The sequence below is a fragment of the Xiphophorus couchianus genome, chromosome 14 (genome assembly GCF_001444195.1).
Source record: "Xiphophorus couchianus chromosome 14, X_couchianus-1.0, whole genome shotgun sequence".
Classification (NCBI taxonomy): domain Eukaryota; kingdom Metazoa; phylum Chordata; class Actinopteri; order Cyprinodontiformes; family Poeciliidae; genus Xiphophorus; species Xiphophorus couchianus.
The window spans coordinates 16497462-16511076 of NC_040241.1; the positions used below are offsets into that span (position 1 = coordinate 16497462).

Consider the following 13615-nt stretch of genomic DNA (forward strand, 5'->3'; position numbering starts at 1 on the left):
AAGTGTGCGTGAGAGAGACATTTTGTTTCAATTAAAAAGTATTTGGCCGTCAGCTTATAAAGCTTATGTGTACAGTTATTATCCATGCAAATGTACTGTAATCTTCATGGGTAAAGCTACAGCTTGTGCAAGGCAAACTCTAAAGTGGAAGAGGGTGAAAACTGAAATTATGAATCCAGGTGGTGGCATATCCCCGAAATCAAGATCTCTGCATGGCAATCCCGCAGCTGTTGCCCCTCCAGTCCAGACAACACACACACGCATATATATATATATATATATATATATATATATATATATATATATATATATACACACACACACACACGAGAAAAAATAAATCTCTCCGATACTCCTAATTTTGCACGACGACATATAGTCCACATTACGTGCCTTGCCTTTGAATATAGAGACGTCACTACAGTTGTTTTTGCTGCATTTATCATTATAGAGAGAGAAAAAAAATTAACATTTTTATGATAAGAATTGTTTTGTACTTTGAATGAAATTGTTGATTTTTAACTTCATGTACTACTCTATCTCACAGTTACATTGCATATCAAGGCTGTGTATAGTTGCTGTTTTAAAGTTTGTAATCTACCAGCATTTGGTTTTTTTCCAGTATTTTGGTGGTTTTTCTGATAACCTTTCATCTTTTTGTTTTCTCTCTTATCTTCAATGCTCATTTTCTTCATCTTCCCGTTACTATTGTGGAGGGTGGAATTCAGAAATATGAAAATTATGCAATACCAAGTTTTGCCTATGTAGGTAGTGCTTATAGATGTGTCAATTATTAGAGGCTAGTTTGGAGATAGAAAATATGGTAATGCATTTATTTTGTTGATGTTGTTGTCCGTCGCTGTTGTTGTTGATGATGTTGTTGTTGTTGTTGTTGTTGTGGGTGTTTCCTTTTTTTTTTCTTTTTTTTTTTTTTTTATTGACCAAAGTGGGGACTGCTTTCTATGCAGTGTAAGGCAAGGTCTGATTTTTTTTTTTTTCTTGTTTTCTCCAGCATCTACCGAATGACAGTCAGACATGTTTCAGTGTAATATATTTTTTTGGAAAAGGGTGAATTTTTTTAGAAGTATGTATAAAAAACATAAGAATTCATCCTATGTAGGTCTTACTACGGCTGCAAAGTCACTAATTAGTCTGCTGTGACTAGGCATGGGTCGGTTAGCCATATCGAGCTACTTGAAGTTTTTAAAGATTTTCACTCACCGCTTTTGAAAGTTTGAAACGTCTTTAACAAGAAATAAAATCAGTTTTTCTCCATCTGTAAGAAGCAGCACTGTCGCTATCCCTTCACAGCTGGTTAGCTAGAAAATAAAATCTAAAATACCTTTACTGTACCTACAAAAAACATAAATTAGGCTGTTTGAAAATATTTCCAGTTGTCCAAAAACTCATGAAATGGTAACTAAAGGACTACCCACCTGTCACTTTATTCCGACACGTGCAGGATCTAGCCCGATGAATTAACTTGCTAATAATAGCCTACAATGCTCCGAAAGTGGTTTCAGACATTGATGGACATGTTTGATAGTCTGTGCATTAAACACTAAAACTACTGGTAAAATTAGAGTATGTTTTTTTATATATATTTTTGCCTATGTCTGTGCATAAAAATAATGCTTAATTAGTAGCTAGCTGAATAAAGGATGCTACAATTACAAAGAAAGAAAAATTCAGCTGTTTAGAAACAATTTTAAAACATGAGAGAGTAAAACATAAAAGAGTTCCCCAATCACCTTTAAAGTAAGTCAATTATAAAACTACAATTGAAAAACTATACGCTGATGATCTGACTAATTTACTAGCTAATGTTAGCTAGCTATACTCCTAGCTTAATTTACTAGCTATTGTTAGCTAGCTCTACTCCTAGCTTAATTTACTAGCTATTGTTAGCTAGCTCTACTCCTTGCCTAATTTAATAGCTATTTTTAGCTAGCTATACTCCTAGCCTAATTTACTAGCTATTGTTAGCTAGCGCTACTCCTTGCCTTAGGTGTAACATTTGCTGCAATACAGTCGTCTACTTGTAAACTAATAAGTTTAATGCAGGATTTTTCTCAATTGTTGCTTAAGTCCACATATCAAAATCAAAATAATAAATACATTTTATTGACAACTTTATAGCTGCAATAATCTATATGTTAAATTGTTTTGGCGGCAGCAAGAATAATTGTTTCTTTTGTTTTCTATAAAAGCAGTCATGTTGCTTTTAAATGTCCCTGTAAATGCCCTAGCCACCGTGGTGTTTTCACTCAAACCCACACCGGCCCATGCCTAACCGTGACTCTTTCTTTCAACTTTCCACCTGGGGTGCTAGCATGTAACCTTTCGAAAGGAGCTCATATATTTTACAGGAGAGACGGCTTGACTTGAGCACGACAATCATTGTAGGAGATCATTTTTTTTCTCGTAGAATCCCGGTCGGTCTCAGATCCCGGAGGGCTTCAGCCAGGCCCTCTTGCTCTCTTTTTTCTCGGGAGACGTCAGCCGAATGCAATTCCCGAATAGATGCCTTAACGAACACATCAGCTAAGTGGCCTGTGACCTGCGCAACAATCACACACCAACTAATGCTAGTGAGACCTGTCCAAATCAGTTCCAGACAGGCTCAGGCAAGCCTTTAGAGAGTATTTTATACCTAGTAGATTTGTATAAATGTATATAAACACACATACTCCCCCTTGCAGAACCAGTAAAAGTGTGTTAAAGTAATTATTGGACTAGAGAAGAATGTTGTTTTAATGGCCGACTAGAAGCTTAAATAGAATCCACTAGATAAGGAAAAATATATAGCACTTAAATAGAGCACATAGGCAATCATCTTCTTCCCCGTGCAGTGTTCAGAAGTCTCAATCTAAACCTCTCAGGCATATTACAGGGCATTATGTATATCAATCATACAGTCGTTAATGTAGAAATCAGAGTTTTCTCTCAGAGAAAAAGCAGCTCTTTTGCACTCTTTCCCTACAATCGTGAAAGAAATATTTCCTTTTCTGAGGGGCGAAATTTTCCCGAGCGCTCTCTGGTGTGAGCAGCAACAAAATGATCCTCAAGTCAAGCTCAAGCTCTTCGTCTTCACCCGGATTTATTATGCAGATCAAAAAATATATATATTAATTTTGAAAAAGTCACCCCGTTCTATGTGCACTGTTCTGTCTTTTTTTTAAAAAGAAAAAGTGCTTTGCAGCCTTCGGCCATCAGAGACCCACTGAAGTGCATTGTCCCCAGGGGTGTCTGTTCATGTGCGGGGTGTGTGTGTGTGTGTGTGTGTAAGGGTCACTGTACTGTCAGTGTTTGGTAAAATTGGGAGACTGTACATAAAGGTAAATATCCTGATCGTGTTGCTGGCTGCGGTCCGCTGGGGGTTAAACTCTGCCTCTGCAGCTGAAGTGTGCATGCAAGGCGAGAGCGGCTGTGTTGTTTGTGAGCTGGACGTTGTGAGATCGAGTGCCTCCGACGGTACACGAAATAAGAAGATGAGGGTCTTTTTGTTCAAGTAAATAAAACATTTTTGGTTTTTCTTTTTAACATCCTGCCGTAGGACAGGAGTTTGTACACTGTAAACTTTTCTGGGGAGCTCTTCTCTTGAAGATTGTATTTGTAAATCTTCATTTCTGGGGGGTTGGGAGGGGGAAAGCAAGTCAATTCCATTTTAGGTAAAGAAATTAATTAGCATTTAGTTTATTTTTTTATTTTAGATGCTGGATTTGAGTTAGAACTCTCCAGGTTACCCCGAATAGTGTTGTCATCACGTTTGTATTCCTGTATGTAAAAAAAAAAAAAAGAAAATGTGGCAGGTTGGAGAGATGTGAGATCAGTAAGAATAAAGAACAACAACAATGAAGGTTTTTTTTATTATTACTATTATTAATGTTATTATTTCTCATTATTCCTAGTGCTTAGATATAACTATTTTTGGGGTGGAAAAACTCCATGAATATTTGAATTGTACTTTGATTAGAGTGGCCATAGTAAGTGTGATGTGACGTTTCTCAAAATTTGTAATTTCTTTTCTCTTTCTTTCTTTCTGTTTTATTTGATAATTTTGTTTGCTTTTTCTTTTTCTCTCAAAATGGGTGTAAATTCTTGTTGAACAAGCGAGTGGTGTGAATGTGTTTGTTGTAGCAGCTGGGAGGGTGATGTCACTTAAACCAGTAAAAAGCAAACAACAAAAAAAGAAAATATATAAAACAACAAAAAAAAAAAAAAAAAGAAAATGAAAGGCCGCAGATTGCATCTGACATTAAACGAATGACGAGCAGGGTAAAATCTCCAGTGACAAACGTCCTAAAAAGAATGAAATATTTAGTTTCCTAATGGAAATGTGTCAATCGGTGCTAGCTGCTGGTCCTTTTGCCCCTTCTCTAATTTGTACTTTTGCAGTTTTGGTTGTGCCATGCCTGGGTCTTCCTGCTACTGCGCTCTGCCACGGGACACTTCGTTTAGTTTCGTTCTGGCTAACAGACAGTTTTACACCCACAGCAAGTACATCAAAATGCTCTCATCTGCCTCATGATTTAACTTACCATTTGAAATAAAAACACATTATTAAGATTTTGTGGCACTAGTGGCTTTTATTAATCAGTAGCCCAATTTAATATTTTCAAATTGAAAAATGTTAAATTGTTCCTTGTTTGCGCGTCGATAATCATATCCTGTTTATGTATTTTTTTTCGTCAGAACAAGTGCACTAATCCGTTTTCAAGAATATTCATCTCCACAATAAACCAATGGGCAAAATGTAACAGAACATGAGTAATATATGACAAATTAAACAATAGGCAGGAACACATGTGAAATGGTTTTGTTTACAGGTATTAAATGGTATAAAAGAAGCAACAAAATGATGGTTCATGTTCGAACTTGGTGTATAAAGACAACAGCTGACCCAACATGGTGGTTCCCCATTTTGTGCGTTTTGCCATTTAATCCCATCCAACTTCCATTGAATGCCTGTAAGCAAACCGCTTTGTTCTTCAAACATTGCAAATTCACTTAGTTTTATTTTCATTACAAAAAGCATTTTGATGGATATCATTTGTTGGAAAAATAAGTACATCCAATTGATGCGGAGTCAAAACGAAATGCCCTGTGGTCATTAAACCAAAACTGCTACAGCATAAAATGACAAGGGAGCGAAACAGCCAGCACTCTTATCTAATTTTACTGACCAATTTGTGGTTGATCGTGGTCAATAATTAATTGTCTTCTCAAGAATGTCCTACAAGATCAGTATCTACACATCAGTCATTTTGCACTTTTCACATGCTTGATGTACTATATAGAAATCCCCTCCTTTGTATAAATTTAAGGTGCTTCACTTTAGGGTACTTTACTTTTCCAGCTGAGGTATATATATTTTTTTGTTTGTTTTTCAGTTTGAATGTCGAAAACGTCCTGAAACTTTATTAAAAAAATAATGTAAACAGTGTTCAATCTGTCCGCAGCATCATGTCAGATCATTATTTTAATTTTTGTCTAAAGTATTACAACTCTAATCATGACAGAGGAACAGGGCAACCATATGCAAGGAGGACCTGTGGCACTCATCCAATACGTGTGGTTTTATTTTTTGTTTTACTTCGAGCGTTCTGAAGGGACTGAGAGGCGTGCAGGCGTAAAGGAAACTTCATTTTCATCCCACTCGAGCAATACACATCCTCCATACTTTTGGCTAGCTGCTAGTCAGTCAACGTCAGGTTATAAAGCAAACATTAAAACCAGCATTTTTACAGGTTGTAACTCACCAAACGGAGATGAGAAGCTAGCAGTGCCTGTTCAAGCTGTCCAAGTGTCTGTTGTATATAACAGTAGAATGTGATAAAACATAAATTGCGTCACTCAGAGGAGAATGTGGCGTAGTCATCTGGAAAATGTTCTTTGCATTACACGCTTATTGATTTTTTTTTTGTTTTGTTTTGTAATGTTTTCATATTATAAATATGTCAACACACATGTCCACATCAAACTTGTTTAAACTCTAAAATAATCTTCCTTTTCTGGGGAGTCGGAGCAAAGAGGGTCAGTGCTACATTATGTGCAGTGAAAGGATGAAGTAATGTATTTTCTTTTCTCTGCAGAGCTGATTTGTTGTTTATGGATTTGGTTTTTTTTTTGTTTGTTTTGTGTTTTTTAAACGGGAGGTGGGTAGTGGGGATTTTGTGGCACTTTCTCTTCCCTCTGCACACACATTTCACTCTGAGGATCTACGGCGGATTTGTACATAACGAACAACAACAACACCAACAACAAAACAGTATGTAAGCAGTCTCCAGTAGTGATCGTAGTTACACTGCAAGTGTGTTCAAGGTCTATGTATGTATCTGAATGTATGTTTTAGAGGAATTTTGGAAACCTGTTTTTTTTTTTTATTATTTTATCTTTTTAATTTACAGTCTAGGAGCCACAGGTGTCCATTGTGAACTGTATAGCGAAGGCCTTGATATCCCTTCTTTTTATTGATTTTTAGTAATGCGAAGCATTTAGGCAATGCCTTCAAGCTGGTTACATTTGATGCAGGGGCTAAAATTGCCACAAGATTAAAAATCAGTGTAAATAGAGGCTCAACCTTTTGTGATTGTTACTGTTATATCCAGCCTATACTGCTAGCAGCTGTTTTTACTGCAGTCAATTACTGGAAGTGGATATATTTCCTATGCAAAACTGTTTAAACAATAAAATGAGCTATGCTACAAAAACGACTTCACAACTGTGACTCTTTCTTGTGTTTACCTTTACCTTTTTTGTCATTTACTACTTCAGTTCACATTTGCATTTTAATGGAAACAAAATCATAACCCATGAGACAGATGCAAAAGAAAAAGAAATACAAAAATAACTCGGTTATTATTATACATATTTCCAGGACTGGTAGTAACAAATGTGTATTTTCAAAAGCATTTTTCAGGTTTTCTCAACAAAAACCCTGTTTATGTTTATGTGGGGTCAGTAGGCTTTTCCAAAATATTAGTTTCGGTATAGATCGGGTATTAACGCCAAAGTCCCTGGAGCGAAACATTGGCTTTCTCAACAACATGGCAGCTGAAAATCTCTCTTGCTAAAGAGAATAAAATATTTTATACTATAAGAGAAGACTCAATTGCATATCATTGTAGTTAGAAGTAGGATTAGGGTTCTTTCTGCAGTACAGTACAGACAAGTCTTCCAAAACTTGAGGTCAATCTGATTGCACACACTGTTACTCTCCTTTATGTTTATTCCCAGAAATGTGGAGCACTGAATGTTTTGCAAGGTGAAAAAAGGTCTTAAAAGAACCTTAAAGCGGATTTGTGGTAGGAAGGAAATAAGGACAGTATGAGATCAGAGGGGGGGAAAAGTATCTTAGTACAGTAATTGGATTTTCTTTGATTCTCCGAAGTATCTGTCACAGTAAGGCCTGAACGCAAACATCAGTTTATGTCCAGCAGCGATCCTGTAACTCCCCACACCCATTTTCCATTGTGGCATTACTCTCGCTAATCTGCTGTAACACCCCAAATCCCTGGAGAAAGGGGACACGGTGTTTGGACCTCAGATTTAGTCCATCAAAACACCAGAGTGCCACACCAGGTAACATCCATATGGGTCAGTGGGTCAAGTTTGAGAAGCTCTGATTGAGTAAGTCCTTCTAATGGGATTGAGGTCATTAGAAGGGGCAAACGTCAGGTTAAAGCGGCAATTAAATCTCATTATGGAGCTGTGTGACGGGCTTTTCTGGACAGTTGACGACAACAACAGGAACCGTCTGCGGTGCCCTGCAGGCCAGGTGGCTCATCTGCTGCATGGGTGCCCTCCTAACGGTGATTAAGGCACTACATGTCGCACACCAACACCAGAAAAGCCCACCTGGCCTCGGGCACAAATCAGACTTTATTTGGCTTCCATTTAAAAGGGACCAACAATGTGGCATGCGGATATAAAATTACTCAATCTATAATGGTAATCATTATGCCATTTATCAAAATTGGCCAGTTGAATCAACATCTGGCTTCAATAGGAAGCTCTTGTCGGTGAGGGTCTTGGCAGCGTCTTGTACCCTACATATTTTCCATTCTCTTTTATCAAGGCCTGCTGTCAGTGATTTGACGAAGCTAAATAGATGATGATTTGGTCTTATTATGTTTCACAGAGCTCCAGCAAAAGGAGATTTGTTGATTGCCTTTGTGTTTGTCCATTTTTCCTCCTCTTCCACGTACGACTCCGGGGGAAAATAACGGCGCCTCACGGCTGTCCGATGTGCGGCTCCACTGTGTACCGAAGAGGGGAAAAAGCACAGCGAGTTCTCTCACACAAACCTGTGAGCGCAGAGGCTGGACTGCACCGTTGGAGCCGAGCCAATGCCAGCACAAAAGAGCTCTGTCGCGTCCTAAGGTTGAAACGGAGAAATATAAAATTTGTCTTGCGTGCTGCTAGAATTAAGCTGGAGAATTAATCCATTTCCTCTTTTGGCACAAAATTGTGACTTTAACGCACTTTATCTAGCAGGAAGCAAACACAGCAGAGTTTGTTCAGATTTATTTTGTTAGTGTTTACTTATGTAGATCTTAAATTTCCAGTATGATTACATAGCATTGCAACAAACACATTTATGCTGTGATTATGGGAGAACTATACTAATACTTCTTGGCATTGAAGAATAAGTTAATTTACTTTACCAGGAAGCGGCCGAGGCAAAGTTTCGGTTTAGTGATCTCGACCATATGTTTTTAATAAAGATTGAAAAATTGCATGAAGATATTTTTGTGATTACAAAACAAGACAAATCATTAAAGATCTTGGGAGTAACTCTGGCCGCTCTTGTGTACGTTCACCACTGTTCCATGTTTTTTCCATGTATGTTCAATGGCTCTCGGTAAGTTAATCACATTATTTAACGGGTTGCGGTTTTATTCAGAGTTTCAAGTTGGTTTCAATAGATAGAATCGTGATTTGAAAACTATTTCTTTATTTTATTCCCTGATCATTTTCAGACTAAGACATTTTTCCACATTTTCCCCAGCTTTTGGTCACTGCCGTCACTTTTATCCTACAAATATGATCGAGTGATTTATTTTTTTTACTTTTTTGTACTCTTGTCTTGACTGACACCTTTCTGACCTGTCTGCAAACTTTGGCTTCAGCTACAGATTAAGTGATTAGTGAATGTCAGGAAAATCCTGCTAACACAGACAAACTTCTTACAGGTTTAGTGTAAGCTAAAGAAAACTAAATGCTGAAGCAGAAAATAAAGAAAATGCTTCAATACAGCTTTAGTTTAATGATTTGCCCTTTATTGCCTCTTTTTACTTTTTAAATATCTATTCCTATAGTAAATTTTGTTATTTATACTGAGATTGTAACGGTTGCATGTTACATTACGTGTGAAGACAGTTTTGAAATGATTAATTGTGGTCTCACGTCCATTTAATTTACAAAAACGTGAGAGATAATACTGGGTATCAAACAACAGCAGTTATCTTTATCTACATGCTGGGTGGTTAATTAATTTAACTGGAGTAAAACCTTTGAATTTCTTTTGTTTTTTTAGACTTGATGTAATACTGGGGCTGTTTAGCATTGTAGTGGAATCCATGAACATTTGACACATCCTGTACGACCTATTTATAGTTCAATACCTAAATATGCATTAATACAAAAACCAATTTAGTGGTACTACAGTATTTATTTTTTATTTACTCTTTTGGATATACAGCCAATATAAAACAAATGCTACTCCTGGATTGGCTGCTTTGTAAGCACCAACCAATAGCATGTCAAGTAGCATTACATGTGAACTTTTCAAACATTTTCCTTTGAATATATTCCATTTGTTCTACGAAATAAAGTCAGCTAATACTCAAATTTTACTCAAATTGTTCAGTCAAGTTCCACAGAAAAACTGAACTGCGAATAAGTTCAGTTTTTGTGTTTAAAAGTGATTGATAAATACCTATATTGGGTTTTTGAACAGTTCGTGCCAAATTAATTACCTAAGCACAATTAACGACAGATTTTTCCTTCTGGGATTTCTGATGGGCACCAAAACTTTCAACTCAAGAGCTTTAATGAAGAGACAACCAAAATCTTATCCTGCATTTGTTCGCAAAAAGACAGCTTGGGGAATGAAGGAGGGATGTCCACAATTTAAAAAAACCCATCTCTGATTCTAAACGGCACTCTTAGCTCCAATATTCCCACACAAATTAGCATAAATTTCATAGTCCGAGTCATGAACCGTGGCTGGAGCGTGTTATTAGTCTATCTTTAGGTGGAAGTACAGGCCGATCACGCTGCGGCTCGTTGTTATCTCATTGAAAGCGCTCTGGTATCACACCCCGCGGATTGACGGTGGGTCTTAAGATCGTGGGATTTGTTCACATAACAATTCATGTCTGTTTAGATGCGCAGAAAAGAAACAGGTGTTCGGTGTTTATGTGCGTCAGAGTGGGAAAGGAGTTGTGTGTCATTGTGTTTTTGCTGTGTTGTTTGTTTGAAGGCGCACACGGGACGCTTGTGAGCGAGGGGGTGTGCGTGCGCGTCGAGGGTGTTTGTTTGTGTGTGTATGAATTGACAGAAGGGTGGGGGTGCTTTATTGAAAAGTACTCCTCTCCTCCCCTGTTCAACATGCTGGATTAGCACCAGCAGTTTCCCATGGAGCTGTCCTTCCCAGCCCCCCACCCATTTGCATAAGGCGCAGACAGTTGGAGATGACAAACAAACCTGGCACACACAGCGCCGGCTGCCTTCTTTACATGAACTCTTTCACTCACTCCCACCGTGACAAGAAAGACGAACAAGACAGCGACCAAGGAAACCCACCTGTGCAACTTCTGCAGGGTAAAACGAAAAACAAGAAGAGTTTAACGCCCAAGCTGTGCCACAACTGGGGTTGTAGCCGGATTCAGTGTCATGACAAAGTATCTGCTTCCTGCACGATTTCTTTTGTTTACTTAAATGTTAAAGGTAACCAAATACATTTTAACATCGGTTTATAAACAGACACCCAGACATTCTCCTTCAGGATTAACTACCACCATGTTTGACTGGAGGTATGATTTTGTTTTTTTTAAATGCTGGGTTACTTCTGTTGTCAAAGAAGTTCTACATTTGTCTTGTCAGTTCACAGACTATTTCCCCAAAGGTCTTAATCAGAGATCATTAAGATGATGAGATTTAGTTCTTTGGTTCTTTTTGGTCAGCAGTTTTTTTAACTCAAGCAAGTGAGGCCAGCACAGCTTTCCAAGCTGTTCTTGTGTCTTTAGTGACTTCCTAGATGAGTGGTTGATGTGCTCTTTTATTCACTTTCGTAGTTTGACCACTGTTAGGATAATGGCTCCCACTGTGGTTCACTGAAGACCCCAAAGCCTTGGGAAGTGCTTTGTAATAATTCTCAGACTGATAGACATCAATAACTTTGTTTCTGATCTTGAATTTCTTTAGATAGGTGCGAGATGTGTTGCTTCTTGAGGTATTTTAGCCCTATTCATGTTGAAACACAGGTTCTGTTTGAATCATTTTTTGATTCTACATATCATGTAGTGAAAGAATTTAACATTTTGCATTTTTTGCAACACCCTTTCTATGTCCACATACGGAATGTACGTCTTTGGAAAGCTAAAATCTTGAGATTTCAATAACGTGTGCTAGTAAAAGATACAAGTCATATTTGTAGACACGGTAAATGCTTTCATTAAACAACTCAGAAATACTAAATGTATTATTTAGTCACCATCCGAAGCCTCTTATTGACAGAACAGAGCCATCTCAAACCAAAAAAGCCAAATTAATGCACTTCAAGGAAAAAAAATAGTCAAGTTTTATATGCACTAATCCAACATAACCTACCACTGAAAAAAAGTTTTCATGCTAACTTTCATTTTCTTTCATTTGAAAGTGTTTTGGGTGAAATTTAAGAGCTTCTAACAATGTGACATTTTGTTTGGTTTTTTTTTACTCAGGTTCAGATTAGTTTCCTTTATAAATGAAATGATCATTTTAGAACTGCTTTCTTTATTTATATTTGTCAGGGAAAAAAAACTTTAATTTGATGATCTGAAACATTGTGACAAAAAGAAATAAGAAACAGCCTAAACCAGTAACTGACACTGTATAAATAGCCTATAGCCATCACAGCAATGATAGTGATTCACAAGTACAGGAATGCAAAAGGCCAAAGGAGGTGAGACAGGCTTTCATAGCTCTGTCATTTACTCAAAAACTCCCCTCGAATCAAAGTATCCTCCCCCTGGCTTTTTTTCTCCTCCACCAAGATGGTAATGTTCACCTTAAAACATCTTTACTGTACCGTGGCTACATAACGCCGCTCTCTGCGCCGCTGTATGGCCGCCAAGTTCCCATCAAGCGCCTGATTTATGGTGCCTGATGCATTCCTTGGCCCTGCCGAGGAGGCAGTTTAGCTGAAATATGAGAGCAGATGCAGAGAACACACTCAAAGTGAATTTGACTTTGGGCCCCGGCCTGTAAAACTGCAAAGCCGGTGCAGAACTTGAAGGTTTTGTTGGTGCAGAAACACACCGCAGAAAGTATTTTGGCTATGTGACATGTGTTTGGTGATAGCAAAAGTAGTCTTTTTTTTACTAGATGTGGAGTTCAGCTTTCTCCCTGTAAAATTACACCAGCATTAAAAAGTACACCTCCTTCCTTTTTCCTGACATTTACATGCACTAAATTGCATACAGGTGGGTATAGGATAAGAGCCCGACACCTTTTCCGTCAGATTTTCAGCAAATAGCTCTCTTGCTTGTACTGCGAAGGCCTGTAATCAATCATTACAACTTCACAAAGCACTTTGTCTTCATTTGGGCCTTAAAGCAAAATTGCTGATAAACTAAAAGCAGATAAACAGAACCAGGCATTAGTGTGCGAGGGAAAAGTCGCCTTATGAAGCGGTTTTCTGCGAGCCTGCGCTGCTTTGTCTGCTCCCGAGTTACAACAGCGTGATTACATGCTTTATTAAGTGCTGAAGTGCTTCTCTCTGAGTAAAAGCAGATGTCACCACAAGGTCTGTCACTGAGTCTGGATCTGGGTGCCTGTGGTCAGTGTCTCGACCCGCTTGCGACTCGCTGCGGTTTCCCTGCAGCTTCAGCACACAGAATCGTCACCGAGCGAAGTGGGTGAAAAACGTTCAGACCGGCAAAAGTTGCTGTATGTTTCAATTTCCTGAGACAAACGCAGTGCAAGGGTACAGAATGAAATACGTTTAACGGAGCGAACAGGCTGAAGTCCTTTAAGGTCTGGGAAAAAAACAACAAAAACCCAGAGAAAACATCAAGATGGCTTTTAATGTAATGATCACCACAAGGCTGCTGATCATTATCAACGTCCTTTTGCTGCCACAAACATTCAGACTGCTAAAAGCATCATGGACCCACCTTTGCACTATTTTACACAATTATCACAAACTTCATTGAGTTTAAATGAGATTTTAATTTGATTTTAGAATCAGAAGTCCAGATCTAAACTCAATTGGGAATTTGTGGCAAGATTCACAGACTGATTATCGGAGATGTTGTCCATCCATTTTGAGGTATTTTGTAATGAAGAATGGGCAAAACCCTTAGTCTCTTGACGCTTCTACACTTGTTCAAACATACAAAAAGGT

General features: G+C 38.0%; 1 long non-coding RNA gene across 1 annotated transcript; it reads right to left on the minus strand.

Moving 5' to 3' along the window:
• Positions 1 to 909: 909 nt before the first annotated feature.
• Positions 910 to 6718, minus strand: LOC114156832 (uncharacterized). Its single transcript, XR_003598026.1, has 2 exons — positions 1896 to 6718; positions 910 to 1855 (listed from the first exon to the last, which is right to left on the minus strand). It is a non-coding gene; the product is annotated as an uncharacterized LOC114156832 (long non-coding RNA).
• Between the last annotated feature and the right edge of the window lie 6897 nt (positions 6719 to 13615).